The sequence below is a fragment of the Strongylocentrotus purpuratus genome, unplaced genomic scaffold (assembly GCF_000002235.5).
Source record: "Strongylocentrotus purpuratus isolate Spur 01 unplaced genomic scaffold, Spur_5.0 spur5_scaffold_19, whole genome shotgun sequence".
NCBI classification, from domain to species: Eukaryota; Metazoa; Echinodermata; class Echinoidea; order Camarodonta; family Strongylocentrotidae; genus Strongylocentrotus; species Strongylocentrotus purpuratus.
Window position 1 is genome coordinate 22103547 of NW_022145604.1, and position 16354 is coordinate 22119900.

The window sequence follows — 16354 nt, forward strand, 5'->3', positions numbered from 1 at the left end:
GCAGGGATTCCCCATGAGTGACGGGGCTTTACTGACAATCCACTATGTATTAAACTCTGGATTGAAATATTATCTTCCTTGCTTGCAATCTCTCTCTCTCTCTCTCTCTCTCTCTCTCTCTCTCTCTATATATATATATATTGATATATATTTGTCTCTATCTCTCTCCCTTTATCTATCTCCCTCCCCTTCCTCTCTCTATCCATTTTTCTTTCTGTCTCTCTTTCTCTGTTTGAACATGTCTTTCAATCGATATCTTTCATTCTTTCTCTCTCACTCTCTATCTCTCAATTTATATTTACATCTCTCTCTTTCTCCCTTTTATATCTTTCCCTCTCTCATTCTTTCTCCTCCTTCTTCTCTCCACATAATTTATTCTCTCCCTCTCTGTCCATCTATCTCTCTGTATCCTATCATTTGATTTCAATCTCTCTTTCATTCTTTTCCTTTCCCCTTTTCTCTCACAATCAATATTTCTCTTCATCAATCTCTCCCTTTCTTTTATTTAGTCTAAACCTAGACCGTTACTACACAACTATTCATTTTTATAGTTAAATAAGAAAGTTTTTGTGCCAGATACAAAGAATATTATACAAATAATACACAACAGTAAGGGCATTACTAGTAAGAAATACCCACATAGGGTACCTTTGGAACAGTCTAACACGCCTGAGGCAATACCCAACAAAGTGATGTGTATTATTTGTTTTATAAGATGTTTTATTTATTTTATATCATGATTTTTATAATGACTGGTCATTAGTAAAACGATGTGTTGGGCAAAATAAATGCCTGGTCACGTGTACGCTCTCAACCAATCATTTGATTAGGATCCAATTCATCATCTTATAAATCTTCCTAAGTGCTCATTTCTGGACTTATATGCACATTTAAGCCTTGTAAAGATGTGAAGTGGTAAACCTCTGCATTGTTTTTTCTTAGAATGTAATACTCTTCACATTTCTCTATCTTATAACACAGAGCTCAGTGAATACACAAAGGACTGTGTAGCATGCATTTGCCATTCATTTACACTTTACCTAGCTGGCTTTTGTTTGTATTATAATTTGTATTTGTATTCAGTTCGCAGACTTTCTGAAAAACAGCTGTTTAGGCTGAGAGAGTGTTTGAATAAATGAAATGAAAAAATATAAAAAACGCCAGTTTACCCCGTCATACATGAACGAGCCTTTAGTTATGCTAGTTTGCACACAAAGGCCAAAAGGCCTAAAGTTGACTCAATCACACTCTTCCCGCTCTAATTTTAGCGGCAGTCACCCCCATTCTAGATCCTTTCTACCTTCCTGTACGATAAACCTAAAAACAGACAAGATCCTACCTCCATTGAAAGATGATAGAGGACATCGTCAAGAGAAAGTAAGAGCTCAATAAAAAAAAGTTATGTTGACAAAATAAGCAGAGACCTCTGTATCATGTTATTACTTTGGAACGATCCATGACTGATGTTGAAGTTTTTAAGAGAGCGCTGAAAGCTCACCTTTTTTACGAATGTTTCCTGTAAGTATGTAAACATTGCATGCTGTAAAGCGCTTTGAGAAGGCCAGTGGTCCTAAAATGCGCTATAAAAGAACAAATTATTATTATCATTTATTATTAATAGTGGTGTTGCTTTCTTGCAGCCATCGACCAATCCCAACCCCTACAATTTCAGAATTTGACAGGAGTAATGATGTAATGGTAGACCAAGTCATCAACGCTTGCAACGTCTTTTCCCCCATTTTATTTAATGAGTGTAATTAGTATGTTATCCGATTAATCACAGTGCCAAAAGATTTTACGTTTACTTTTTACCTGCTAGTGTCACCCCATTTAATGTATATAATAATGATAAAAATACTCTGCAAGTATTTATGAAAAATTACCCTTTTCTGTTCATCAACGACAAAAACAACAAATTTGAAACCTTAAAAAAAAAGTCAATATGGACAAATTTTGAACATTTCAAACTGAAAGAGAACATGTCACTTGAGACTCAAAGAAAGGAAGCAAGTGATATGATATTTACAAGTACATGATATGCCTTGTACATGTATGTATAGATCAGTTTTCTTTTCCAAGTGCTATACAAGATTCCACTATTCTTATTATTACCGGTATGTAGATTTGATATTATTGTACCATTTCAAATGTTCAATATTCTTGATAATATTCTTGTTTCAAAAGGTATCCTCAATGTTATCAAACATCACTGTAAAAATATTCTACCGATCTGTAAAATACATGTTCATTACTGATTCTCCAAATAGGACCTCATTGTAAATAATCTCTTGACCTTTCATGGGTCATCCTGTCAAATTCATTTCTATATTTTTGTGTTCTTTATCTATTTTCCCCTTGTCTTTTGTACAACTCCATTTTGATTCTATGTATATTCGAGCTTGAAAAATCAAATCATATTAAATCAAATCAATTAAAATCGAAATCCAGAATGAAAACTTGCTCCTTCAACAATCAACGAGTCAACGTTACCATTACAATCAGCGAGGAGAGAAATAGGACGTTCGATGGCTCCTCAACAATTCTAATGCAATTATCCCAAGATGACAAACACCTAATTTTCTGTATCCAATCGTGACTTTGAAACGTTATTGTCTAGCTAGAGGCACCCACCTCAAAGCCGGATCTCTTCCATTTGTTCAACACCAACTGCAGTCGTAGACCCGGCATCTGTTACTGACCTGTTAGAACGGGTCACGCTATATTATACCAGGTGGGGGGAGGGTTGTTCCCATTGCAGGCTTTTCTTATAATTGAAGATACAGTTCCATTGAAATAAAAATTAAAAAAAGATACTCGGGTGTTATGTTGGGTCAATTGTTGGAGGAGGTTTGCTCAAGTTCACAGCCTTTAAACAAAACCAATTAATGCGATCATCATTTGGGCAGTTCCATAGAAATACAAAAATCGTATTACTTTAATGATTTTTGTCAAGTTACTGACCTATTTTTTACTGTCACATGGAGAGGTCTGTTTACCATCTGGGCAATTCCAAAGAATTCAAAAGTAGAAACAACTTTGTGTTTACTTTTTTGAAGTTTTACTCATATGCTGGCATAATTCACAATTGTTTTAAAAACATGTGGGGACTTCAGTTTACAGTGCAAGATCTTCAAAAATTTAACTGAATTTAGAAATTCAAATGACTTCAATGACACGCTAGTGCCATGTTATAGTCTATTCTGTTAGGTGCAGGATGTCTGTTCATGCTACACATTTGTTTTTCTTCAATCATTTAAATTTTACAGAATTAATACAATAATCAAATGAATTCATTGATCTTTTTTCAAGTTACTGTTGTATTGAATGGAGGATTCTATTCTGCCATATGGGGGAGGGGTCTGTTTCAACTGCTGCCATGTTATCATCTTTGGAAAATTCCATAGAACTTAACAATTTCAAGAAATGTTTACAAGTACCAATACTATTTGAATATGAATAAATGTGTGAGCCTTTTAAGATAATACATCCTTCCTTTCAACATGATATTTGAAATGGCCACGCATTACGTTGATTATAACTACGGCTGCTCAAATGTGATTTTGGCAATGGAAACATACCCTTAAGTGCCCGAAGGAAATGGATGATACCTCTAAAAGGAAACTGTTAATCCATATATTTTCCTGTTCTTAACACAGGTGCATAATACCTGGGGGTATATTCAGTGAGTAATGATTTGAAATGCAATTATCAATTTCTTAACATCTTCAGAAGTTTGTAAATCTAACTAAATATAACTCTCTCTCCCCCTCGCTCGGTATTACTCTCAAGTGCTGACAACTTCATGTCTGGGTTGAGATGAGTAACTTGTTTCATCCTAACCCCTTCCTTTTAATCCTTATGTGAAGTAAGCCATCATTCATATATAATTGAATCCTGACATACATGTACAAGAGTTTTTCTTGAACACAATTAAAAATCATTGATAAAGATTGTATTCATATCTATCAGGGATGCCAGTCAGTTTTACTCACTGGGTCTGAAAAGAAGCCAGAACATGTTAAAGCCCCATTATGTGCTGTACAATGAAGTGGGAAGTTGTCAGGGCCTGAAATTAGGCAAAAGCCTGAAGACTGGCATCTCTGCTTTATTCTTCATTTGCCTCTCTCAACCCAGGTGAGGTTAATGGATACCTGGTAGGAAGAAATTCCTTAAATGCTTTAGCAACTTATTGTGGAGGTTCAGCCAAAGACAAGGTAATAATGTGTAGCTTTCTATTAAAGGGGAAGTCCACCCTGATATTAAGTTTTAATAGAAGGAGAACAAAGAGAGGAACAGCTAGGTCAGTGAAAGTTTGAGCAGATTCTGTTGAAAAATAAGAAAGTTGTGATTTTTTGAAGTACGATCAATCAAACACAAATTGGCAACTTTGATTTCTTGAGAGATCTCCTCCCAATTTGCTTTTTTACTAATAAAATCAGAAATTTTTATTTTCCCTCAAGATAATATTCAATAATATATGCATCCTAAAAATAATTATTGCAAATATGGTTCTATTCAACTCCTGTTTAGAGAATAAATTATTCCATCATCAATCAACAAAGAAAATTAAAGTTTCACAGCAGAGTACAGTGCTGAAAAAATATTATCATCATCATATAGTGTGGAGATCGAAGAGTACGTGTAGGCCTGCATATAATTAAATCATTTTCTGGATAATATAGATGTGACTAACTAGGTGTGGTGGCGTTTTAACTTGAATCCCTTCCTCTTAGATAATATGAGGCCGACGTCCACCCTTAAATGTACCGTATCCCTTTAACTTGCAAAGTGCACAGGACAAGCTGCTTCTGTAGTTACCTCAAACAAAAACGCTTTCAGCTGGGCCAATCCAACCTTTTTGGAATAACTTACCACTAGACATATAAAGAAAAACCTCATCTGTTGCTGTCTTCATTGAAAGTCTTGTTGAAGACAAACAAATTTTCAGGAGCTTTCAAATAGTTTTATTTTTCTTTCTATAAAGTAGCACTGATAGTAACTGCGCTATACAAATTGATCTAATTATTACTTATTGTTTCATCCCTTTTGCCGGCCCTAAATATGGTATTGTATGAAAACAACTGTTTAATTTCGAAGAATATACAATCAGTCTCTATATATTTTGAGATAATATTAATATAAACTTGAACATTTTATATTTTCTAAATTGTACTTGTACATGTGTATGTGTATTCAGTATTTAATGACATAATTTGTCATCATAATTTCAAGCAAGACAGCACAAAGATGACAGACAGTTGAAGGGGATGGTAAAGTATGGTCATTAAAAAAGATGCTGTACGTCAATGAGTTTGATGCCAAATTGTTCCCTTTTATTGACTGCAGGGGAAATTGCCCCATCTTAATATTGTGACATACAAGCATGTAATATCAATCTTAATTATGCTGAAGACGTTTATTCAGGAACCTAATGAACTGATTAGTCATAAGATTTCCAAACAAATTTAAAGATGAAAGACATTTGTGCAAGGGGACGGTAACAGGTTAAAGCATCGTCATAAAATAGATGATTGATATCAAAAGTCATTCAGTGTGATGCCAAATTGTTACCTTTTAATGATTAAGAGGGAAATTGCCCCTCGATGATCAGGAACAATTGTCTGGCATGTATACAAATTAACAGACAGTCAACTGAAGTGTAAAAAACATAAGATAATACATCACTTATATAACTGGTGATATATCATATTATGTACTGAATAGACATATTTTCATACAATGTATTTAGGCTATAGAAAATTGGATCAATATATTCATAGCCATTGTTAATATAAACAATGTAATATGCTTTTAAAAGGAAGGCTGGACTACAAGAATCACATCATGCTAATTTATGAAAATCAGAATAATTCATTTAAGACTCAAACTTGTGAGCAGGTTGTCAAGAAAATTGGCGAACATATTTTTCACAATCATTGTCAATATGAAAAGAATGCTTGGCTAGAAAGAAAAGAATCAAAGAAAATCAGGGGCTGGGATCATTCTTAGACGCCTTGTGAGCTGGTTTTAAAAAAAATTGACTCTGTATATTTTCAAAATCATTGTCAATATACACAATCTAAAAGATTAATGTGCAAAGAAGGCTGGCTCGAAAGGGAAAGAATGTAGAATCTATTACAATCAGCATAATTCTTTTTCAGACTTCAACTTTACGAGCACGATGGCTTTGAATGCACTCAGGTAAATTCGATCAGATAAATACACAAATTTGTGTAAGATTTTTTAATTTGGTTAATATATTTCATTAAGTTGTTGTGTTTTAAAATTCTTTCCCAATATCAATTATACATTTATTAATACAAAGTTACAAACATTGGGGTCAGGTTATAAATTCATGACTTTTTATAATCCCCACATTGACATTAGTTTGTTCATAGTCTAATGATATACTGTCTGTATTTCTGATTTTGTTCTTGTAGATTATTTTTTCCTAATGTTTGTTATTTCTTTAATGTGTTGAATAATTACTATGTATATCTTGTATATTTTTTGTTATCTTTATGGAAATATGGCAATAAATAAATTCAATTCAATTCAACAATGTTAGAGATCGAACGAGGAATGGAAATTTGGAATTAAAACTACTCAATTCAATTCAATTTAATAATGTTAGAGATCGAAACCAGAGAAATTGTCCCAGGAGCATGTGTCGTACAGCCTCTGTCACTCATACACATCAAAGTGCGATAATTAGTTTAATCCGACACAGGCGATGTCAGAATGTCTTAATTACTAAGCGCATGGGGAAATTAACTGAATTTATAGCACTATGAAAGCGAGAAAGGAGTCTGTAAGGGGATGTTTAATTCAATCACTCATTCATAAGACATATACCTACAGGGATTTAGCTGGGCACCTTCTTGCCAAAGTGCATTGACTTCTAGCATAGGTCTCCCAGACGTAGACATTAATATGACACGACTCCACCCAATAATCCGCTGACAAGTTTCATCTTTCTGGAGCGAGAAGGGCGTTAATAAGCATCTTTTAACACAGATTCAATGCCCTTTTGGCTATGACAAGATGATTTCTTGGCATGGGCGAGTATGTTACCGGTACTCTGAACTTTCATGGTCGGGGGCAGTGAGAAATGGTCAACAAATTCTGAGCATGGCATCGTCTGTCCAGAACCAGAAAGGTTTTAACTCATATACTTTACCAAAGAGTAAGCACCTTTCTGGCTCTGACAAGACATTTCTTTACAAGACAATTTCTTGGCATGGGCAAGTATGTTTTACTCTGAATTTGCATGGTTGAAGGTGGGGAGAAAGATCTATAGGCCTACATGTAATTGTAGAAGTTCTGGGAAGTTATTTCATTCAAGGCATCGTAATTCCCAATAGTTGAAAAAATAAATATCCACAAAGTTTCAAGGAATTATGAATCACTTGTAAAGTAATTGATAAAGAGATATATCAATAAAGTAGCATATTGGACAAGGGAGAAGAAGGGAGAAAAAGGTTTGAGAGAAGATAGTTTCAGGAAAAGAACCTAGTAGCTTATGAAGTACTGCAGAAAATGAGGAAATTGTCAAACTACTCATCCACCCACTAACTAATCAACCCCCACACACATCAACCAGCCCATTGACTTGAGGAGTGAGTGAGCTAGAGAGATGCATGATGGCCATATAATAGCAGTTCATATCTTCACCGAACTTTTAACACCCATGGGTGGAGTGAGAGAAAGAGCGAAATGGAGAGAGTGGGGAAAAAATGAAATGAGAGAGAGTGTGTGGGTGAGGGGGAGGGAGGGAGGGAGGGAGGGAGAGAGAGAGAGAGAGAGAGAGAGAGAGAGAGAGGGGGGGGGGGGGGTGAGGGGAGACAGACTGATATAGAGGGAGTGTGATGAGAGTGGTAAAGAAATAGGGATATAAGAGAGAAAGAAAGAGAGAGAGAGAGAGAGAGAGAGAGAGAGGTGGGGGCGGGGTGTAGAAAGGGGTAGTTTAATCAAGACAAAGATATATACATCATTGAAGAGATATGATGGCAAAAGAGGATATAGTATAAACAGACAGACAGAAAGACGAGGATAAAGAGAGGCAGAGATCAACAGCTATAGGGAGAAGAGAAGAGGTATGAAAATAATAGGTACAATAGAAAGAGAGGACATGAAAAAAGCAGAGAGAAGCAGAGAGATATGGAGAGTGAAAGAAAGACAAAAGGAGATAGAGAGGTAAAGCAAAGAGAGAGAGAGAGAGAGAGAGAGAAAGAGAGAGATAGGGGGGGGGGGGGGTGAGGATAGAGAAAGTGAAAGATCAAGATGTACCAAGGGAGAAAAAACACCCTGTTTCCTTACATCATATGGCAACTTGAAGTTCAGGGAATTTGCCAAGCGAACAGGAAAAGTACACAGAAATCTTGAACTTTTCATCCAAGCCTTAAAGGGGAACACTTGCTTGAAAAATCAAAATTGCTTTAACATATCTTTGATCTCCGTTAAAGGGATAGTTGAGTTCTGTTTTCAGACCGCAAATGCCTTCAAAGTGCATGGTTATTGCTCTTATTCTTATCTATGACATTTCTAGTGCCCTTTTAGAACCTAAATTTTCTATGAACGGTTAATTTTAGACCATAAAATGTGTGAATTTAGCCAATACGATCATACCAATACAGCTCTACTTTCAAAAAAACATGGCGACCGTTAATTAATTTTTTAATTAAAAATAACGATACATGGTCCGGCTGGTTGTGCGTAATATAAGCAACACGAAAATGCCAACAAAAAAGATACAGCGGCATTGGCTGAAATACGACGTAAAAGCCGTTTTTTCGTTTTTTCAACGGTTTTTTTCAAATTTTTCAAAATATCTAATATTTGTGGTGGTACGAAATCGTTATATTTATGGATATTTCAGCCGTCTCTGAACCGATTTTGATCAAACAAAGATGAATTTGTCATTTAAATATTATGTTCTTTCAAATTTGACACTCAGTTTTTCATTATCTCACAAAAAAATATGTTGTGTAGCGCCCTCTGCAACAGAACTCAACTATCCCTTTAATGTTAAGAAACAGTGGTGAATTAGGGTGGGAAAGGAAATACATGTATTAAGAATAATTATGTTTAACATTGAGAAAAATAAAATGTAATGTAATGTAATACATCCGATGTACATCTATCATTTATGACCAAAAAAAAATAATTTTAAAGGGGGAGTCCACCCTGGTTTTAATAAAAGCAGAAAAATGAGAGTTACAATGGCAAATTATTAATTTTTGAAGTTGTCATCAGTGAAACACAAATTAGCAACACTGTGACGTATCATGCAAGCTCTTCTGTACAGAAAATGTCATAAACTTCATTTTCTTAGTTATTGATGACAGAATAGATTTGTTTCATACACGGGTTGTATAAAGACCTGTTTTCTATAATAATACTTAGGGTGAATGTATGATTAACAATTTTCTCAAGGGAAAATATAGACTTTTGAATTTTGTATATCCCAGGGCAAATGGGAGGGAAGCTCGCAAGATACATCGCAGAGTTGCCAATTTGTGTTTGATTGATTGCAACTTCAACAATTCATAACTTTATCAATTTTAATCTGAATTTGCTCAATCTTTCACTGACATATTCATCCCATTTTTCTACTTGTATTAAAACCAACTATATATCAGGGGGGTGTTTCATAAAGCTGTTCGTAAAGTTACGCATGACTTTACAAATGACTTAAATATGGAAAGCCAAATTGGATGCTCAATCATTTTTAACTGCATCAACTAAAGTTGAACTGTGCAGATGTAGATTAACATTCTTATTATAACAAACATTTTTAATGCAAAGTACTTTTTTTGCCATAATTTAATTGAGGTTATTGGAAGTATAGTCACACTTTGTTAAAACATCAGGAAAAACTTTGGGCATCCTATCTGGCACTTCATATTCAAGTCGTTCGTAAAGTCATGCATAACTTTACAAACAGCTTTATGAAACACCCCCCTGGTGTACCTTCCCTTTAATAGGGAGTTTGCATCCTAATAATGGAACATAGTAAATCTTTTTGTTCAATTAAAAAAAATAGAAGTGCACCCTCTGCTCATTATTGTGTTACCTTCATAATTATTGTTTTCCATTTTTTAGACATGCACACATTTAACCACAAGACATTAATTAGGTATACTTACCACAATATGTTTCCCGCAATTACCACAAAATGTTCACTACTTTCAAACCAGTAGCTGGCACGTATAACACGCTTGGATATTTTCCTGATAATCCTTAAATAATGATCCTCCAACTGGCAATAAAAGAAAATGTCCCTCATAGGCGCTAATTACACACAGAGGCGGGCATTGGAAATGTAGATCGAAAGAGTAAACGATCTCATGTCTTTCTCAATTTCCTAACAACTCGTCCATGATCGAACTGGCGAATCATATAACAAAGTTGCAAAGGTATAATGATATCCAAATAAATACAATGTCATATATACAGATAATGAAGTTGGAGAATGTTCAGGAGCCAAGCTATAGGTGCAGAACACTCAGACGGCGATCCAATTACCAGTGATTAAAGTTTGTACTCTCAGAACAACGTCAACGTGTTCTATGCCTATGGAGAAGTATAGATTGAAAACTATGACGAATGCAGTGATGGTTTACTGGTCTTCGTAATCCTAATAACCAGTGTCTGAGAGGGTAAAATTCCTTATCAACCAACATGAACAAAGTTCTTGAAATGAGTACAGAATGCTCTGAAAATGATCCAGTATTAAAGTTTGTTGTCCACTTTCACAAAATCATTATCATGCGCTATCCACAGGTACCAGTACACATTCAAACTAATATTTGTATGACAAATGCAGCAATAATTTATAGGCCTTCATTATCCTAATGACCAATGTCTGAGAAGGTTAATCCTTAGTCGACTGGTCAACACTGGTCAACACTGGTCAACAAAAGTCTTGAAATAGATCCCTCCACTTACATGCAGGGACTATAGCCGTTTCAGACTTTCCGATGCACCAGGAAGCACTCGCTACTTAGAGAAAATTCCCGCTACCTGTCGTCTGCTAACTCACAGCTCATGCACGCTATTAAACCGACATGCATGTGTCTAATTAGTCGACTAAACCGTACCATTGGCCCGACTGGGACATCCTCACTGTAAGCGCTTGTGCTGAAGCTTGATTGCAGCGTAGGCCTTCGACTGACGATGGAGCACATGCTAACTACTCTTGTAATCTACCTTTTTGTTTCAAGGTCAGAGACGTCACACAAGAATTGCTAAAGGGCTAGCGGTTTGGCAGGGGATGCCACTGGTAAAAAGCACTACGAGTCACTGTAGAGAAAGAGAACGCTGTTATTATAGTAAAGACTTTATGGATGTAAGGCCAAGGTAATCGAGATGGTTGCCAAGCGATGTGGAATTGTTTGCAATCTTGCTCTAATCTCTGAGAAATTTGTTCTACATGAGGCCTGTCCTCATTAGCTCGAGATTGTCAAATGTCCCGCTATTTAAACTATCCTGATCGCAAATTATCCATTTATTTTGCGTCCTCATTAGCCCGAAGTTGCAATTAGCGGGATATTTGGTCGAGATAATCATCCCAAGATATCTTGGGCTAGTTTGCAAAATAACCCCGCTATTTGTCTGGTGTGTCTTTACCAACCCGAAGACTCGCACTATGTGCGAACGCTCAAGTTTCAAGTTTTGAGGTCAAGTCTCGAGCTGATGAAATACAGGCCTATGGAGAGCTGCTACGACCAAGAGGCACGTAAATGAATGATTATGAAATGATTAATACAAACAATAGAACAAAACAAGCTATAAAACATAAACATATAAACAACTGCAGTGAAATTTATAGAATAATTTGTCTTTTCAGGGCCAGAAAGGCGTCAACTAATATTGCACACAGATCAAGTTATAATGCCCCTTTAGCTCTCATCTACATACAAAAATGATTGTTTTGCTGAAGGGGGGTGGGGGGGGGGGGGGTGAGAAAATTAAAACTTATTTTTCAATGCCAAGCAGTGTTATTTACTTAGAATTACCAGTACTTGTTGCAATTGTTGCCAAGAATGGATATTAACAGGAGTTTGATGCACATGGGCCCAAAATTTATTTTAACTCCAGTCCCCCCTCCCATTTCAAAATTTATTGCAGCAAGAAAAAAAAAGGGGTAAACCTAGTTCACTATGTGTTTTTCATTATATTAAAGCCCCACTGCACTACTTAAAGCTACTTGCGCCCTCTATATAGCACACAATGCCTAAGCGATGACTGTTGTTCCCCCATGGCCCCCTTTTTCTTATGTAAATTGAGAGCTGATTTGATGAGATAACCACCTGTCAGTGACTATGCAGGGGGTCTAATCCCTCCTGGCCAAACTAGTGCAGATAGGCTTTAAGCATGTAAAATGAAGGATTCCAAGGAGATTCAACCCTTTCTCAGTAGAGATACCAGGGTAGGAAATAATGAGTGACTCACTCTAAACTACCAACAAGCTGTAAACGTGTACCACGCCAAATGAAAGCTGGGTAAACGTGTAAAGGTAGCCAAGTTTCAATACGGTACATACATTCCTTCTCTGCTACTCCCCCTCTCCGATCATTGTCTCTTATTTTTTTCTTCTCTCTTTCTGTCAAAATAATTATGTTGTAACATTTTATCTTTGCTATCCTCAAGTCTCTAGCTACTTCTTTTCACCCCTTCTCTCTCTCTCTCTCTCTATCATGTTCTCTTCATTTATTTATCTTCCCTCTCCATTATCTCTTCCTTCCTTTCGTTCTTTCTTTTTTTCTCTCTCTTTCATTCTCTCTCTCATTCTTTCTCTCTCATTCTCTCTGTCTCTCTTGATCTCTTTTTCTCCCCTCTCTCTCTCTCCCTCTCAGTCCCCCCCCCCCCCCCCGCCTCTCTTTATCATTATATCTCCTTTTGAAGACCATCAAGAAATCAACATTGCATGGTGCTTGGGAGATCAAAATAATTATAAAAACATATTTAATAGCTTCTGAGACAAACATGAGTCTGGACCATATTCTACCCAAATGAAAGGGGCATTAATTACTTTCGCTTCGGCAGTGAATATGAAAGGGGTATTGAATACACTATCATTCTCTTTCTGTACCCATGCAGGGTCCAGCAATTGTCACCCTTCATAATGTATTTCCCTATGGTGACCCAAACAGGCCAGGTAGAAAGAACTCTAACCAATGGAAGAAATTGAAGGTTGCTTTCTAGCCGCAATTACAGTCACATGTTTGTGACAAGGGCCAAACAAACATAGTCATGGGAACTGTAAAGTCATTATGCTAGCTACGTTTGCACGGGAACAGTTACAAAAATTAAGTTTGCAAAACCTCAAAAATCACTATCTACTAACAATGCTGAACATCTAGTGGTGGGTATTTTTCCTGACTGCTACAAAGAAACCAGATGCTTGTTAGTAAGCAATCAGAGCTAGGACAGACGGCTTAAGGTCCTCTCTGAAAAACCTGGTAATGAGGATTAATGCCTTTATACCAAAGGGCACTAGTGCATCAACTTGGTTTCGAACCCAGGTCGCTGGATTACGAGACCACTGCTCTACCAACTGAGCTATCACGCCTCCTCTAATGATGGCAACATGGGACCTAAAGAAGTGTTTGGAGATTTAGAAGACTCTCCTCCCCCACACTGTTTGTACATGTTGTTGTCTCAATAAACCATGCAACCGTTTGTGGTTTAAAACTTTTGAGTGAACTTACTCAAGGAAACAGCCAACAAACTTCAAGTTTATGACGCCAAGATTCCATCTGCAGGGACATTTAATACAAGAAAGCATTTCAATGTTAAGACCAAGAGCTAAAGTTTACAGATTCTTGTGTAAACATAACTCATGTCAAACGTTTGTATCATTGCATGTCTCAGTAAATTGCTCCAGATATTTTAATTGGGGCAACTTCTCCCTCGACTAATTCATCTTATTTGGGTTGCAGTAGTCCATCTTAGATTTGCCAGGGCCTACAGTCATGACTTGAAAATTGATCGCTTCATTTAGAATTATTGAAAGTAATTTTTATTTTCTACTCTATAATTCCAAACGATTTTCTTGATAGGTGTTCGAGAAGTTAAACATTCTTACAATAGAAATGAGCAATTAAACATGACAAAACTCACAGTACTAACAATTATATAATTAAGCATACTTGTATTATTAAGGTAAGATACCCCCTTAAACCGTTACATATGTCAAATGTAAATTTACCTAGGTACCAAATTATAAGTGATCTGCTTCTTTATTAAAGTTGATTTCTTCCTTATGGACAAAACTGCTTGTAATATTGGTTTAACAAAATAATAACCCTAAAATCCTTTAAGAGGGGTAATCAATATCCATTTGACCTTATTTTCATCTCTCTCAAACTATTAGGGAGTTTCTTTTTTTTTGCATCCCTAAATCTTTCTTTCTCTCTCTCTCTCCATCTGGCTGTTTCTCTCCTCTTCATAAATGTATCTCTATCTCATAATGTTACCTCTAATTTTTTCATCTTGCCTGCAAGTTTCTCCATTGCATTTTTGTCTTTTACAATGTTTACCTAACCTTTACATTTCTAAATCTGTTTTTCTTTATAATTTTTTTCTGTCTCCCTGTCTCTGTCTCTCTCTCACTTTCTCTTTGATCTCCTTCTACTTGTTCAATACATTTCTCTGTTTTGTGTGATACTTAAATTATACTCATACTTTATATCTCTCTTATCTCCCTCATCTCTCTCTCTCCCTCTCTCTCTCTATCTTTCTCTCTCTATCTTTCTCTTTATGTAAATTTCTCTGTCCTCTGTTTTAAGTTTTACTTAAATTACTCTTATTTAAAAAAAAAGTTTTCTATTCCGATCTCTCTTCTCCCTCTCTCTCTCTCTCTCTCTCTCTCTCTCCCTCTCTCACCCACTCTCTATATTTCTCTCTCTGGACATCTCTCTCTCTCTGTCCGTGAGTCTCTCTCGCCCTCCCTTCCCCATCCCACCTTATGGGAGTTCCCCTTCCGTTCCCCTGATTTATTGGCACTCGTAGGAAGCCCTTGTCAAACTCGGCCATAAGTGACTGGCATGTGGGAAAATAATGAGAACCGAATGTATGCCTGGACTGGTGGCAGGCCAGTGATGGATCAAGAGCTAACCAGTACATGTGTTCAAACATTTCAAGCTCATCAATGAATAGTACATTGTGAAATTGGGGAGGGTGGATGGAGGAGTGATGGGAGATGGGGGGGGGGGGGGGGGGGTGGACAGAGTAAGGGGGCTAAAGCACAATAGTCATACAATACATCCTCTAGTGACAAATCTGATTTGTCCAGTCTTTGAAAATCACAGAGCATATATAGCTACAGTATATACTAAGGTTGTCAGGTACAAGCCCTGTTTTGCTCCATAGTTAAATTCCCCATACTATCTGGTAGTACTCGAGATCTGAACTTCAAATCTTCAATCCTTAATCAAGATTCTCTGATGTTAGAGTATATTTCTCTACTATCACCTTGTGAGTTCCACAAATTTCTTAATTATGTGTTAGAAATGCTGTTACTTTTGTTTTTGAATAGGTTATTGATACATAACATCATCTGAGCAGCAGCAAACCAATTTGATTGGCATATTTGGGACTCCCCTCGCAGGGATGGCATGACCAGCTGTCAACAATTATCTGTTGTTACCTAGTAAACAGGCAATGTTTGGCAATTGCACAATATGAACCCCAAAACAAGAACACAATACTTCAACCTTATTCAAACCCTGACCCTAACCCAAAGCCTACTAGCAATCGTAACCCTACATATATTATTAATTGTTTTAATACTAATATGATCACAAATACTTTTAATAAATTAATCCTAGGTTCAATAGCATGGCACATCGCCTGTTGAAATGTGTGACAATTACAATGATGTGTTACATAATCCAGGGGCTTGTTTCACAAAGACTAAAATCGACTTTAAGTTGGACTTAACTATGTCCGGCTGTTCATGCCACTGTTTGCTCTCACCATTTACTAGCATTAGTCTCTCAAGGGGCATGCAAATCTTGGTCACAAATCTACATTTTTTGATGATTCATTATTGAAGGATTTTTATTACATCTAAAGATCATAATGGTGTGAGCAACCAGTGGCATGAATGGCCTGCCATAGTTAAGTCCAACTTAAAGTTGATCTTAGTCTCTGTGAAACGCCTCCCTGAACATGATTTCTAGGGAACACTGGAATAGGGTATTGCAATTACCCTGGATTTGATTTCTTGGAAGCCTTTATGAGATCAATGATCATGTTTACTCTGCATGACTTTAACAGATTTTAAGATTATCAACTCCTTACAAATAATGCAATTCCCCTCCCCACCCTCCCCCCCCCCCCCCTC